We start from the raw sequence: 12,930 nt of genomic DNA, 5'->3' as shown, positions 1-12,930 counted from the left end.
GTGCAGTATCAGGTCCAGGCTAGGTCCCAGAGCTGTGAAGAGTCACACAATGACTTCCTCACCAGCCAAGGGCTTTCTGGAATCAATAATAATGATCGATTTTTTTTTATCAAGGTGACCTTTTTGGAAATATAGTGATATGATTTTCTCTTTTCCACTTATATGGTTGTGAGCCCCCTCTCCCAACACATTCTGCCAAAAGATTTACTCTCATTCAGGAAGAATTAAGATGTCTTAGCAGCAGACATACATGAAAGCCAAACAGTAATGTTCAGGTTTTAATTACCAAACTGGATGTTTGGGTTCCCAGCAAAACAATAGCCTTGAAAGCAAAGCCTTATAAGATGAAAGAGTTTTGGGAATCTAGTGTACAGCATGGTTACTCTGGTTAACAATACTGTATTGTATACTTGGAAGTTGCTACGAGTAGATCTTAAATATCCTTACCAGCAAAAAAAATGGTAGCTATATAAGGTGATGAAGATATTAGTGAACACTATGGTGATAATCATTTCTCAATATACGTGTGTATCATATCAACATGCACGCACCTTAAACGTGCACAATGTTATATGTCAGTCATATCTCAATAAAAAGATTTTGCAGTAACCAGGCTTGAAGGACTGGAAAGTAGAGTTTTCATTAAGCCATGGTATAAGGGAAATACCTATCACAAGGGAAGAGAAAACATTGTAGGAAACTAATAAAGAGAGATGAGAGGAACCCACCAGGAGCCCTACTCCTCTGCCACCTCACCTCAGAAACTTCTGGACAGGAATGGGTGAATTTAGGGGTATCAAGGCTAGGGCCTGACTTCTCCCAACAAAAGCCAGGCAGAATTTCCCAGTCTAGAAGAGAAGTTTCCTTTCTGCTGCTATCATATCCAACAGGGTATGAGAGCCAAAGATTAGAACCCACAGAGGAAGGTAGCCAGTAGGAGGTCCAAGAAAACTCTTCTGGGTTCCTATAGCCTGAACATGGAAAGCAGAAGCTCCTTTGTGGACCCCTGGGGGGTACAGAACTGCAAAGAGGACTACCAGACAAGCAAGGTGGGGCCATGCTCTACAGGTAGACAAAACATCCCATCCAGAGTCCACCCTTGACAGCCACAAGATCCCGTAGTTGCCCCTACTCTAACACCCAGCCATCATTTTGGGAGGACCAAGAGTAGGGTAAGAAATTTGAAAGATTAACTGAGTTTCCCAAATAAGGCTGAGCCAGGACTGAGACACTAAGGACCTGAAGAACTGGCAACGTTTTTCCTCTCCATCCAGCAGCAGCTTATGTAGAAAATGAGAACACTTAATACATTTTTAAAATGCATTCTTTCCACATTGAGTTGTAGTTTGAGTAAATTTCATCCCCATTCCCACCACACTACCATTTATGAAGCTCTCATCCATATACCAGGTGGGTAACAAAGTTACCTCTTTTGATTTAAGCTTCACAATGTACCCTTGGGATAGGAACCTGTGTTAACTGTATTTCACAGCTGAGGAAAGTGACAATCAGAGAGATTTTGTGTGACTCACCTGAGGTCACACAGTGAATCCAAGGCACAAAGGTAAGTGCCTGGAGCAGGAACCGGGAGACCTGGATATTATTTATCCCTTGCTCTGCCACTAAGTAGCTCCCAGCAAGTGTTCAGCCGTGGCTCAGCCTCCTGGGACAGAAGGGTCTCCTCCCCAGAAAACAACCTCCCACACATTGAACATATGGATTCTCTTTGACCCACTTACCATCTGTCATTGATTCCAATGGGAACATAACCCAGATGAATATACCACAATACCCTGTGAAGAAAGAAAAGAAAAACACCATGAACCATCAAGAAGCAATGTGCTCAACCTGAAAAGTACTCCTGGAATGGCCTCGTTTAAATAAGTTTGATGAGATATCCAACCAAATGACAAACATACAATATTTCATGTAATACTCACAGCAGCCATTCCTGCGTTTCTGCACTTTATGTTTTTTCATTTTGTTTGTATTATCTTAATTTTCTTTTCAATTACAAACAAAGTTCCAGCTGATCTTCAAAAATATACCCTAAAACATGTATTCTCAAAAGAAATGACATCTCCCCCCAAAAGGGCAAAACTTGGTTCTTAGGGAAAGATGAAAAAAAAAGTGTCTAAAAGGCAGTGCAGACCCCGGCATTTAGCTCTTCTCTGACATTACCACCTCCATGACCCCCACTCCCACCACCCCCATCACCACCCCCACAACCCCCCGTGACCACCACCCCCAACCCCACCACTCCCACTACCCGACCTCCACCACCCCCACCTTCATCCCCACCATCCCCACCATCAATGTCATCATCACTACTCTGCTAAAAAACCTCAGGGCAGAATAAGGGGCAATAATAGCTAATACCAGCCCTGACACCCCAAACCAACAACTCGGCATTCCTGCATTTGTGGTCCACGAGTTACCTGCTCCTTCTAATTAAGCCTGCCAGTCAACAAATCCCACAGACCCAAACCCCTGATATTCCCATTCATTATCATCAAATAAAATTCTGCTCGTTAATTATTTTAGAGGCAACAGAACACTGTTTTTAAGCATACCAACTCTGGAGTCAAAATGTTTGGGTTTAAAAATCTGGCTTCACTAATTACTGACTGCATGGCCTTGGAAAAGTTATTTAATCTCCTTGGGTCTAAGTTTTCTCTTCCACAAATAGATGCACTGGACCACAGCCTAGGAAGCCCACACTTGTTGCTCAAAATATTGTCCCTCATTCATAGATTTATTGGCTTTTTTTTATTATGTTCAGTTAGCCAACATATAGTACATCATTAGTTTTTGATGTAGTGTTCAATGATTCATTAGTTGTGTATAACAGCCAGTGCTCATCTCTCTCATTCATAGATTTGAACCAGTGACCAAAACTTGAAAGACAACTTTTACATCAACGTGGATGGGACTGGAGGAGATTATGCTAAGTGAAATAAGTCAAGCAGAGAAAGACAATTATCATATGGTTTCACTTATTTGTGGAACATAAGGAATAGCATGGAGGATATTAGGAGAAGGAAGGGAAAAATGAAGGGGGGGGAATCAGAGGGGGAGACAACCATGAGAGACTATGGACTCTGAGAAACAAACCGAGGATTTTAGAGGGGAAGGGGGTGTGGGGATGGGTTAGCCTGGTGATGGGTATTAAGGAGGGCACGTACTGCATGGAGCACAGGGTGTTATACGAAAACAATGAATCATGGATCACTACATCAAAAACTAATGATGTATTGTATGGTGACTGACATCATATAATAAAATTAAATTAAATTTTTAAAAAAAACTTGAAAGACAGGAAGAAAACCACAACATAGACCATAAACAAGACCAGTACAAAACTGACGCCTGAAGAAAGGGAAATAAGAGAACAGACAGGAAGGCTCCATCTCACAGCTCACGCCTCAGCACAAATGTCACCCCCTCCAAGAGGTCTTCCCTGACTTCCCCCTTCAACATAACCCCCGGTTACTCTCTTCTTTTGCGGCACTATCACTGCCTGAGATGCTTTTGCGTAGTTATTATTTGGGACAGCATGGCATAGTGATAAGCAATAAAGCATACAGACTCTGGAGTCAGACTGCCCGCCCTACCCCCAGTTAGCTAAGTAGTCTTGGGCAAGTCATCTAATATCTTTTGCCTCAGTTTCTTCCTTTGTAAAATGGGGCTATTAGTGACCCAGTATTTGGGGGAGTTTTGTGAAGTTATCTGAGGAACTTAAAACAGTGCTAGGTGGGTGGTTGCTGTTATGGCCAGTGGCTTCTTTTCTACCTGTCCCTCCCACGAGGATGTCAGCCTCATGACAGCAGGAATTGCTTGTTTACCACTGCTCTCCCCTCAGTGCCTACAACAGCATCTGGCACATAATAGTTGCTCAGGAACTACAGATCAAATGAATAACTATAAAGAAAGTCGGCCCTGACAGATGGAATTCCCTATTCTCAGTGATTTTTGCCAAAGGTCCCCCAATTGAAGGTATTGGCAGTATCCAACCTAGAATTGGGGTCTCTGGCTGGATACTTCATGTCCTTCCCTTTTCCCTACAGTCTACATCCAGTGCAGGCTTCCCCCAACACTCCCATCACCATTCATCCCCACACTCACCCCAGAAGAGGAGAAAGCTGAAGCTCCACATGGTGCCGTGTTTCTCTCATTCGAAGAGGGAACCTCTTCTTCAGTCTTGGGGTTTTCAGTAAACAGAATGTGTGGGAAGAGGGGAGGGGTGGAGCCAGAATTGCTCAATGCCACCAGAGCAAGACGGCCCTTTTTGCTGAATTGCCTGCCACTGAATGAGGACAGCGTGGCAAACCCCTAATTTTCTCTCTGCCAGAATGAAGAGAAGTTGGTCTGGCTAATGTGTCACTGTGTTCTCCCTTTCTCCAATTGCTCGTCTTCCTCCACACTTGTTTTTCTTTCCCCACCAACAGCCACCTCTCAACCTTCTTTCATTGCCCCCAACCATAAATATACTACTACCACTTGTCCCCAGTGAAGCAAATCCCAGACTCAAAAGTTATCTTCCCAGAATGTCCCACACAAATAACCACCACAACCATCATGGACCAGGTGCCATGCTAGACACATTGCCAACAAAATTTAATTTCATCACATCACATCAATATCATCAAGTAAGGATTCTGACCCCCACCTATTTTACAAAAATTAAATTAAATTAAATTATTAAATTAAATTAAAAATGAAACTGAAGCATGGAGAGGGGATAGGACTTGTCCAAGATTACTTGGAGTCAAGATTTGAATGCAGGACCCTCTGGCTCCAAGGTCTAGCACTTGAACCATCCCATATGCCTCCATCTCTCCTACATCTGACCCCTGCACAGCAGCACTCTACCACATTCCCAGCCCTAACACACCTGCACACACAATCTCACACACATGGAGGTCTGGTAATGTCTTGGCCAGGGTCCCCAGAAGCAGATGCTGAGACCAGGATTCTAGTGAAATTAGTTTATCAGGGAGGTGACCCCAGAAAACTCCAGCTGGGGGCGGTGGGGAGTGAGATTGGGATGGGAAAGCGTCCCAGGTGGCCATGCCATCTAGAAAGTTGCATTAGAGCTCAATCTCACTGGGGATCTCTGAAAGGCAGCCCAAAGTAGTCTTCGGTTACCCCAACAGAGGGGCGACAGAGCTGGGGTATCTATGAACCAGCTACTGCCGGTCATGCATTGAGGCTCACATCAACCCACAACACCTTGGGCCTGGCCTCCTAGCAGAGAGAATGTGCATAACCAGAGTGTAACCCCATTGATAACAAAATGCAGCAGCTGATAGTCGGCCTAGTGTGACCCAAGGGATTGAGGGTCACAGGTGTGAGTAGGCACCAAAAGCATCTGCCACAAGCTAAAAATGAGGCACAAAGGCCAGCCCCAAGTTCTTGGGAAGAAAAGCCCCCACATGTTTCTGCATTCTCCCTTTTGCTCTGTGCAAAGCAAAATACCCACCTTGCAGTTATGATCACTGAAGAAGAGTCATCAATGGTCCCCCGTGTGTGCATCAAGGGACTCTACCCAGTGAGGTTGTAGTTAAGAGCCAGCAGAAAAACAGCAAATTCCACCAAGAAAGAGGATAAACAAAAGCTGTGTTGTGTTAGGAGAAGCACTGTAGTATACACAGACTCTAGAACCAGATCACCAGGGGTTCAAATCCCATATCCTCTGCTTCCTAGTCATGTGTGGTCCTGGGCAAGTTCTAATCTCTCTGTGCCTCAACATTCCCATTTGTAAAATAGACCCAATAATAACAGGTCTACTTCATGGCACTGGTGTGAGCCTCTGAGGAGTGGGCACACATGACGTGCCTAGAACTGAACCTGGCATGCAGGAAAAACTCCAAGTATTGGATATTATGGCCACAGGAGCTAGAATCAGACCTAGGATCAAATCCTGATTTTGCAAGATATTCTCAAAGTGACCTTGGAAGTGACTTGCCTCTCTGGGCCTCAGTTTCTTCATCTGGAGAATGGGGGTGACAGTAGGTCATGTCCCAAAGGATAGCTGTGGAGGGGATTCCATAATGTGGGGTAATATTGCCAACTGGGAGCAACTTCTGGGATTTGCACTTTCTTCCATACTCCTTGTTCAGTGCATCCAAGGTGTGGACACTAGAGGCAGACAAACAAATGCAGTGGTTTTAACTTCATTCACAAATTCTTTGATACTCTTCCCTTCAAGAGGAGGGGCTTAATCCTGCTCTCCTTGAAAGTGTGCTGGACTTGGTGAACAGGAAAAGGAGGATGTGACACTGTGCCATGTGAACATCTGAGGTTCAGAGGGTCACTGTGGCTTCCTGCTTGCCTTCCCCTTCTGGGATCCTTCACCAGAGAAAAACCATCACCATGTTGTGAGGTCACTCTGCAGCACTGTGGAGAAGCCCACATGAGGAGGAACTGAGGTCTGTGGCCAACGACTTGACTGTGACCTCATGGGGGGACCCTGATCCAGAACCACCCAGCTGAGCCACCTCCAGATTCCTGACCCTCAGAAACCATAAGGAAAATAAAACCTGGTTGTCTAAAGCTGTCCTGTTTTGGAGTAGTAGGGTATGCAGCAAGAGACAACTAGTATACCTAGAATCCATTTTCCCCATCGGCAAAATGAAGACAACACCAGCTTCACAGGGATTGAAGTTTAATATAATAAAATCACAAAATCCTGCCTGACACAGATTAAATGCTCTCTAATATTCACTGTTATTACATTATTCTTTTGCTATGCTAAGCTGTCATGGCTACTCATAGAAGACCTGGTACCAGTGATGACTGAACTGGAAAAGCCAGAAAAGATCATTTCATGCAGAACCTTCTAATGTGGATGAGTTTGGACTTGATCTTCAGGGCACCAGAAGGGATTTCAGCAAGGGAGTGAGGGGCAGGCTGGGTTTTACAACTGCTGCATGCTGGACCAGGCAGGAACCATGGAGAAGGCTGGGGCTGCTTCCGGGAGAGAGAAAAGCATGGTAGTCTGGTCTAGGGCGGGGGCTGTGAAGACAGAGAAGTTTAGGAAGCAGGGCAAGCAGAAGTGGGGAAATATCTGGTGAGTGGGGAGTCTGAGACAGAAGGAATAGCTGACATTCAGAATGGGGATGGACATGGGATGAGGACATGTGACTTTCCTGCCCCCACCATAACAGAGCACCACAAACAGCCACTTAAAATGACACAAATTCATTACGTTACAGATCTAGAGGTCAGAGTCCCAAGTGAGTCTTAAGGGACTGAAATCAAGACATCAACAGAGCTGCATTCCTTCTGGAGGCTCCAGGGGAAATCCATTCCTTGTCCTTTCCAGCTTCTGAAGGCCCCTTCCTCTGTCTTCATAGCCAGCAGTGTAGCATCTTCCAATCTCCCTCCCTCTCTCCTTCAATCTCCCTCTCTCATTCTCTCTCTGGCCCTCCTCCCTCCCTCTTAAAAGGGCCCTTGTGATTACATTAGGCCCACTCAAATAATCCAGAGTTTCCTTGTCTCAAGAGCCTTAATCACATCTGCAAAGCCCCTTTTGCCATGTAAGGTCACATAGTCACAGGTTCCAGGGATTTGGATGTGGACAACTTGGCAGGAAAGTATTGAGGGAACCTTGTAATTCTACCTATACATGAGTCTGGGGTCCTGGTCAGGGATGGAGGATCACAAGATGACTGTTACCCTTTATTAAACCCCAAACAGTTAACCAAGGCTATAAAATCTGCACTTCAGAGATCCTGCCAGTCAGAGGACAGGCTTAGAGGGAGAAGAGGAAGGATGGAGTAGAGGAAATGCAGTTTCTAGCCACATGGTTTGGTAAGCCTAACCTTTTATGTCTTTCCCAGCAAAGGCTAAAATAAGGGACACTTAAGATTGAAGAAATCAGCCTGGAGGAGCTCCAGAGGTGTCACTCTTCCCCACACTGAATGTGACAGGGCTACTCTAGGACAGCCCTACCCAACTTGACCATGTCCCTCCTATACTCTAAATCCTCCCATGGCTCCCTATTATCCTCAGGATGGACTCCAAGCTTGTTAATATGGCACTCAAGACCCTGCCTAGTCTTACACTGGTCTCCCCTGCTGGCCTCATTTCTCCCCTTCCCCCCAAAACCATAGTCATCTTCTACCAACTGAAGCCCCCATAGTGGATGTCGTTGATGCCCTACAGCCACCCTTTAGCAGGTGTAGCATCCATCCCCCAGCTGCTGTGAGCATTGCCTAACAGCTCACAGCTTCCCCTTCCCCAGTGCCTGCACAAACCCTCAGACCCAACCCAGCTAGTAACCCACGGTCACAGAGCTGCAAAAGGCCAGACCCACAGTAAGATAAACTCATGGTAGTATTTAGGTTCCCACTTCCCCATGGGATCAGGCTGAGGTTAGATTCCAGCTGAGAGCACCGCCTTGCTTAGTTCTTTTTCTCTGTCCCACCCAGCTTCCTTCACCCCGCCTCTGCTAAATACCCTCCCCAGCAAACCTGGTGCACAAGAATCCTCACAGCAGGGTCCAAGCTCCCAGACCCCAACCAAGGGCCAACTATGTTAACATTTTTATAAACAGGTATGTTAGAAAGTGGGGGAGAGTCAGTAATGTATCCTCCAGACCAAGAAGGGACATTTTTATTTATTTTTTTATTGTGCTCAGTTAGCCAACATATAGTACATCATTAGTTTTAACGTAGTGTTCAACTATTCATTAATTGCATATAACACCCAGTGCTCATCACATCATATGCCTTCCTTATTGCCTATCACCAAGTTATCCCATCCCCCCACCTACCTCCCTTTCCGCAACCCTCAGTTTGTTTCCCTGAGTCAAGAGTCTCATTTGGTTTGTCTCCCTCTCTGATTTCTTCCCACTCAAGTTTTCCCTCTCTTCCCCTATGGTCCTCTATGCTATTAAGAAGGCACTTTAAGACAGAAAAACAAAGCAAGCTTCTCCATAGCACTTACACAGAATTGTGTTCAGGGTAACTTACTGACCGGGGGATTGGGCAGGTGACTATCCATGGGGTACACAGCCACTCTCCACAGCTACTCTCCACCCAGTCCAGACTCAATCCCAAGCTTTTATGGAGCAAAGGGCATGGTGGTGAGGTCGTAGGGTAGTTACCTACAGTGGGGCTGTCTGCGCACCAGAGAACCTCTAATGGTTGCCTAAAATGAGGCCTTCTGTGCATCACTTTAGGGAAGATCAGAACAAGCCTTCCCACTTCCTGGTCAGAGCATACATTAACCTCCATGGGGCCTGAAACACATAGTCCCCAGGAAGGTCAATGCACAGGCAGGAGCAAGATGGAGGACCAGAGGTGGAGTCGGTATTGTCAGCACTCCTACAAGGTGATATACAAAGTATAAGATACCTGGTCTAAGCAGGGCACTGATCAATCAGAATCAATGCTGGCTGTGAACCTCAGACAAGATCCAGGGGCCACCACTGGTGCCAGCCACTAACCCATCAGCAGCTGGATCATGGGATATCTTATGGTAAAGTCTAGATATACAGTTGGCTTGGAGTCATAACCACTTGCCAACTAGAATGGAAATATTTCCATATCTTCTTAAGCTTAAGGTGTACAATGTGTTGATTTGATATATTTATATATTGCAATCTGATGGCCACCAGAGCATTAGCTAACACCTCTATCATGTCACATAATTGCTAGATTTTGTTTCTGATGAGAACATTTAAGATCTAGTATCTTTGCAACTTTCAAGTATATCATACAGTATTGTTAACTATAATCATGCTGCTGTGCATTAGATCCCCAGAACTCACTCTTCTCCTAACTGCAAGTTTGTACCCTTTGGCCAATATCTCATCATCTCCCCCGCTACCTCCACTCCTGGCAATGGCCATCTTATTTTGTTTCTACACGTTTCACTTTTTTAGATTTCCCATGTAAGTGATATTATACAGCATTTGTCTTTCTCTGTCAGACTTATTTCACTTAATGCCCTCAAGGTCCACCCATATTGTTACAAATGATAGGATTTTCTTCTTTCTCATAGCTAAATAATATTCCTGTGTGTGTGTGTGACATCTTCTTTATCCATTCATCCATTGATGGACACTTAGATTGTTTCCATGTCTTGGCTATTGTGAGCAATCCTGCAATGGACATGGAGGTGCAGATTATCTTTTTGATATTATTTGATTATATATCAAAGAATTTTGGTTTTGATTTTCTATGGTTATATACCCAGAAGTGGGATCACCAGACCACATGGTGATTGTCCAAGAGAAATAAAAGCATATATCCATAGAAGGACGCATACATAAATGTTCACAGCTGCTTTGTTCACAATTGCTGAATGCTGGACAGCGTTCAGACATCCATGGACAGACAGATATGTGTATATGATGAAGGCAGGAACTACTAGGACCCTCAACAGTATGAATGAATCTCAAAGACTTTGTGCTAGGGAAAAGAAGCCAAACATAAAGGACACAAAAGAGTAAATACTCAAAGAATTCTATATTAAGGTTCTCCAGAGAAGCAAAAGCAACAGGAGAAGAATCCCAAGGAATTGGTTCTCCTGACTGTGGGAGCTGCCAAGTCCAAGATCTGTAGGCCAAGCCAACAGGCTGGGGACCCAGCTAAGAGTTGATGTTGCCAATGAAGATGTGGAGAAAGGGGAACCCTCTTACACAGTTGGTGGGAATGCAAGGTGGTGCAGCCACTCTGGAAAAGAGCATGGAGGTTCCTCAAAAAGTTGAAAATAGAGCTACCCTATGACCCAGCAATTGCACTACTGGGTATTTACCCCAAAGATACAGATGTAGTGATCTGAAGGGGCACATGCACCCCAATGTTTATAGCAGCAATGTCCACAATAGCCAAACTATGGAAAGAGCCTAGATGTCCATCAACAGATGAATGGATAAAGAAGATGCGGTATACATGTACAATGGAATATTATGTAGTCATCAAAAAATGTAATCTTGCCATTTGCAATGACATGGATGGAACTAGAGGGTATTATGTTAAGTGAAATAAGTCAATAAGAGAAAGACAAATATCATATGATCTCACTGATATGAGGAATTTGAGAAACAAGACAGAGGGTCGTAGGGGAATGGAGGGAAAAATGAAACAAGACAAAACCAGAGAGGGAGACAAACCATAAGAGATTCTTAATCTCAGGAAACAAACTGAGGGTGGCTGGAGTGGAGAGGGGTGGGAGGGATGGGGTGGCTGGGTGGTGGACATTGGGGAGGGTATGTACTATGGTGAGCGCTGTGAATTGTGTAAGACTGGTGAATCACAGACCTGTACCCCTGAAACAAATAATACATTATATGTTAATTAAAAAAAAAAAAAAAAAGAGTTGATGCTGCCATCTTGAGCCCGAAGGTTTGAATCTCAGGCAGGATTTCTAGATTTCTATGTTCCAATCTGGAAGCAGAATTCCTTTTTCCTTGGGAAACCTCAGTTTTTGTTCATAAGGCCTTCAACTGATTAAATGATACCTACCCACATTATGGAGGGTCATCAGCTTCTCTCAAAGTCCACTGATCTCAATGTTAATCCCATCTTTAAAATACCTTCACAGAAGCATCTAGACTTGTGTTTGACCACACAACTGATCACCAGACTCCAGCCAAGCAGACATATAAAATTAACCATCACACAGTCCAACAACAGGAAATTCTAGAAAATTCTGAAGGGAGGCAAGATGGCAGAAGAGTAGGGGACCTCGTTTCATCTGGTCCCCTGAATTTAGATAGATAACTATCAAATCATTCTGAATACCTATGAATTCATCCTGAGATGTAAGAAAAGAATTGCTGGAATTCTACAAATAGAAAAGCAACCACTATTTGCAAGGTAGGAAGTGTGGAGACATGAATCTGAGGCAATATAACAGAAGATAATTGGTGGAGGGGAGGAAGCCTCTATAAGCTGGCTACCGGAAAGTGATATAGCCCCAGAGTGCAAAATCAGAACCTTTAGAAATATGCTCCAGTGAGAGATGTCCCTTCCTGAAAGGTGCTCAGGTGGTGAAGCCAGGCAGAATCCTTCGTGGGACAGTGTGGTCCCAGGATCACTGGGGTCACAGAAAGAATGGGGATGCCTCAGCTGGCAGAGTTCCCAAGCATTGGCAAGAGGAAACCAGTTAGGGTGAGTGAGCCTGGATGAGGCTCTCAGCTCAGTTTGCCATAAACCACAAACCACAGCATGATGAAGTGATAGCTTTCTTGCAGGGCCTTGCAAAAGATAGAAGAGCAGAGGACCTCCACCTTCCCCTGGGAGGGGCAGCATGGGAGCTCGTGTGACCAGGCAACCACTCACAGTGTGGGCGTACTGCAAAGGACAAAAACGCAGGGACCCTCCCTCCATTCCCCCAGGAGGATTGGTGCCAGGGTGCACTGCAGGAGACTGCAGAGTTTGGCACACAAAAGTGAAGACGGCTTGTACCTGAGGGTTTGCTGAAGAGAGGGGACTGCAGTATCTCAGCTCTGGGGATTGAGATTATAGTGCAGCCATTTTTGTTTTCATCCTCTAGAGAGGTGGAAGGCCTGCAGGGGAAAAAGGTCACATAGAGTAGTTTACACTGAGCATGGCCCCCTGGCAAGGGGCAGTGCAACTCCCCGCCCCCCTTGCAAGGACAGCTGAGAATCAGTGCAGCAGCTTCCTCCCAGAAGACCAGCTGAAACAACAGGGGAACACCAAGTTTATAGAGCACACAGGACTGTAAAACTCCAGGGCCAGGGGAAAATAATATATAGGGTGCCTGAGTGGCTCAGTCGGTTAAGCGTCTGCCCTTGGCTCCCCAGCAAATTAGATAATCTGGAAGAAATGGATGCATTCTTAGAGATGTATCAACTACCAAAACTGAACCAGGAAGAAATAAAAAACCTGAACATACCTATAACCATTAAGGAAATTGAAGCAGTAATCAAAAATCTCCCAACAAACAAGAGCC

Source organism: Leptonychotes weddellii, chromosome 1 (genome assembly GCF_054177405.1).
Source record: "Leptonychotes weddellii isolate Sample4059 chromosome 1, ASM5417740v2, whole genome shotgun sequence".
Lineage (NCBI taxonomy): Eukaryota > Metazoa > Chordata > Mammalia > Carnivora > Phocidae > Leptonychotes > Leptonychotes weddellii.
This window is presented reverse-complemented; position numbering follows the sequence as displayed.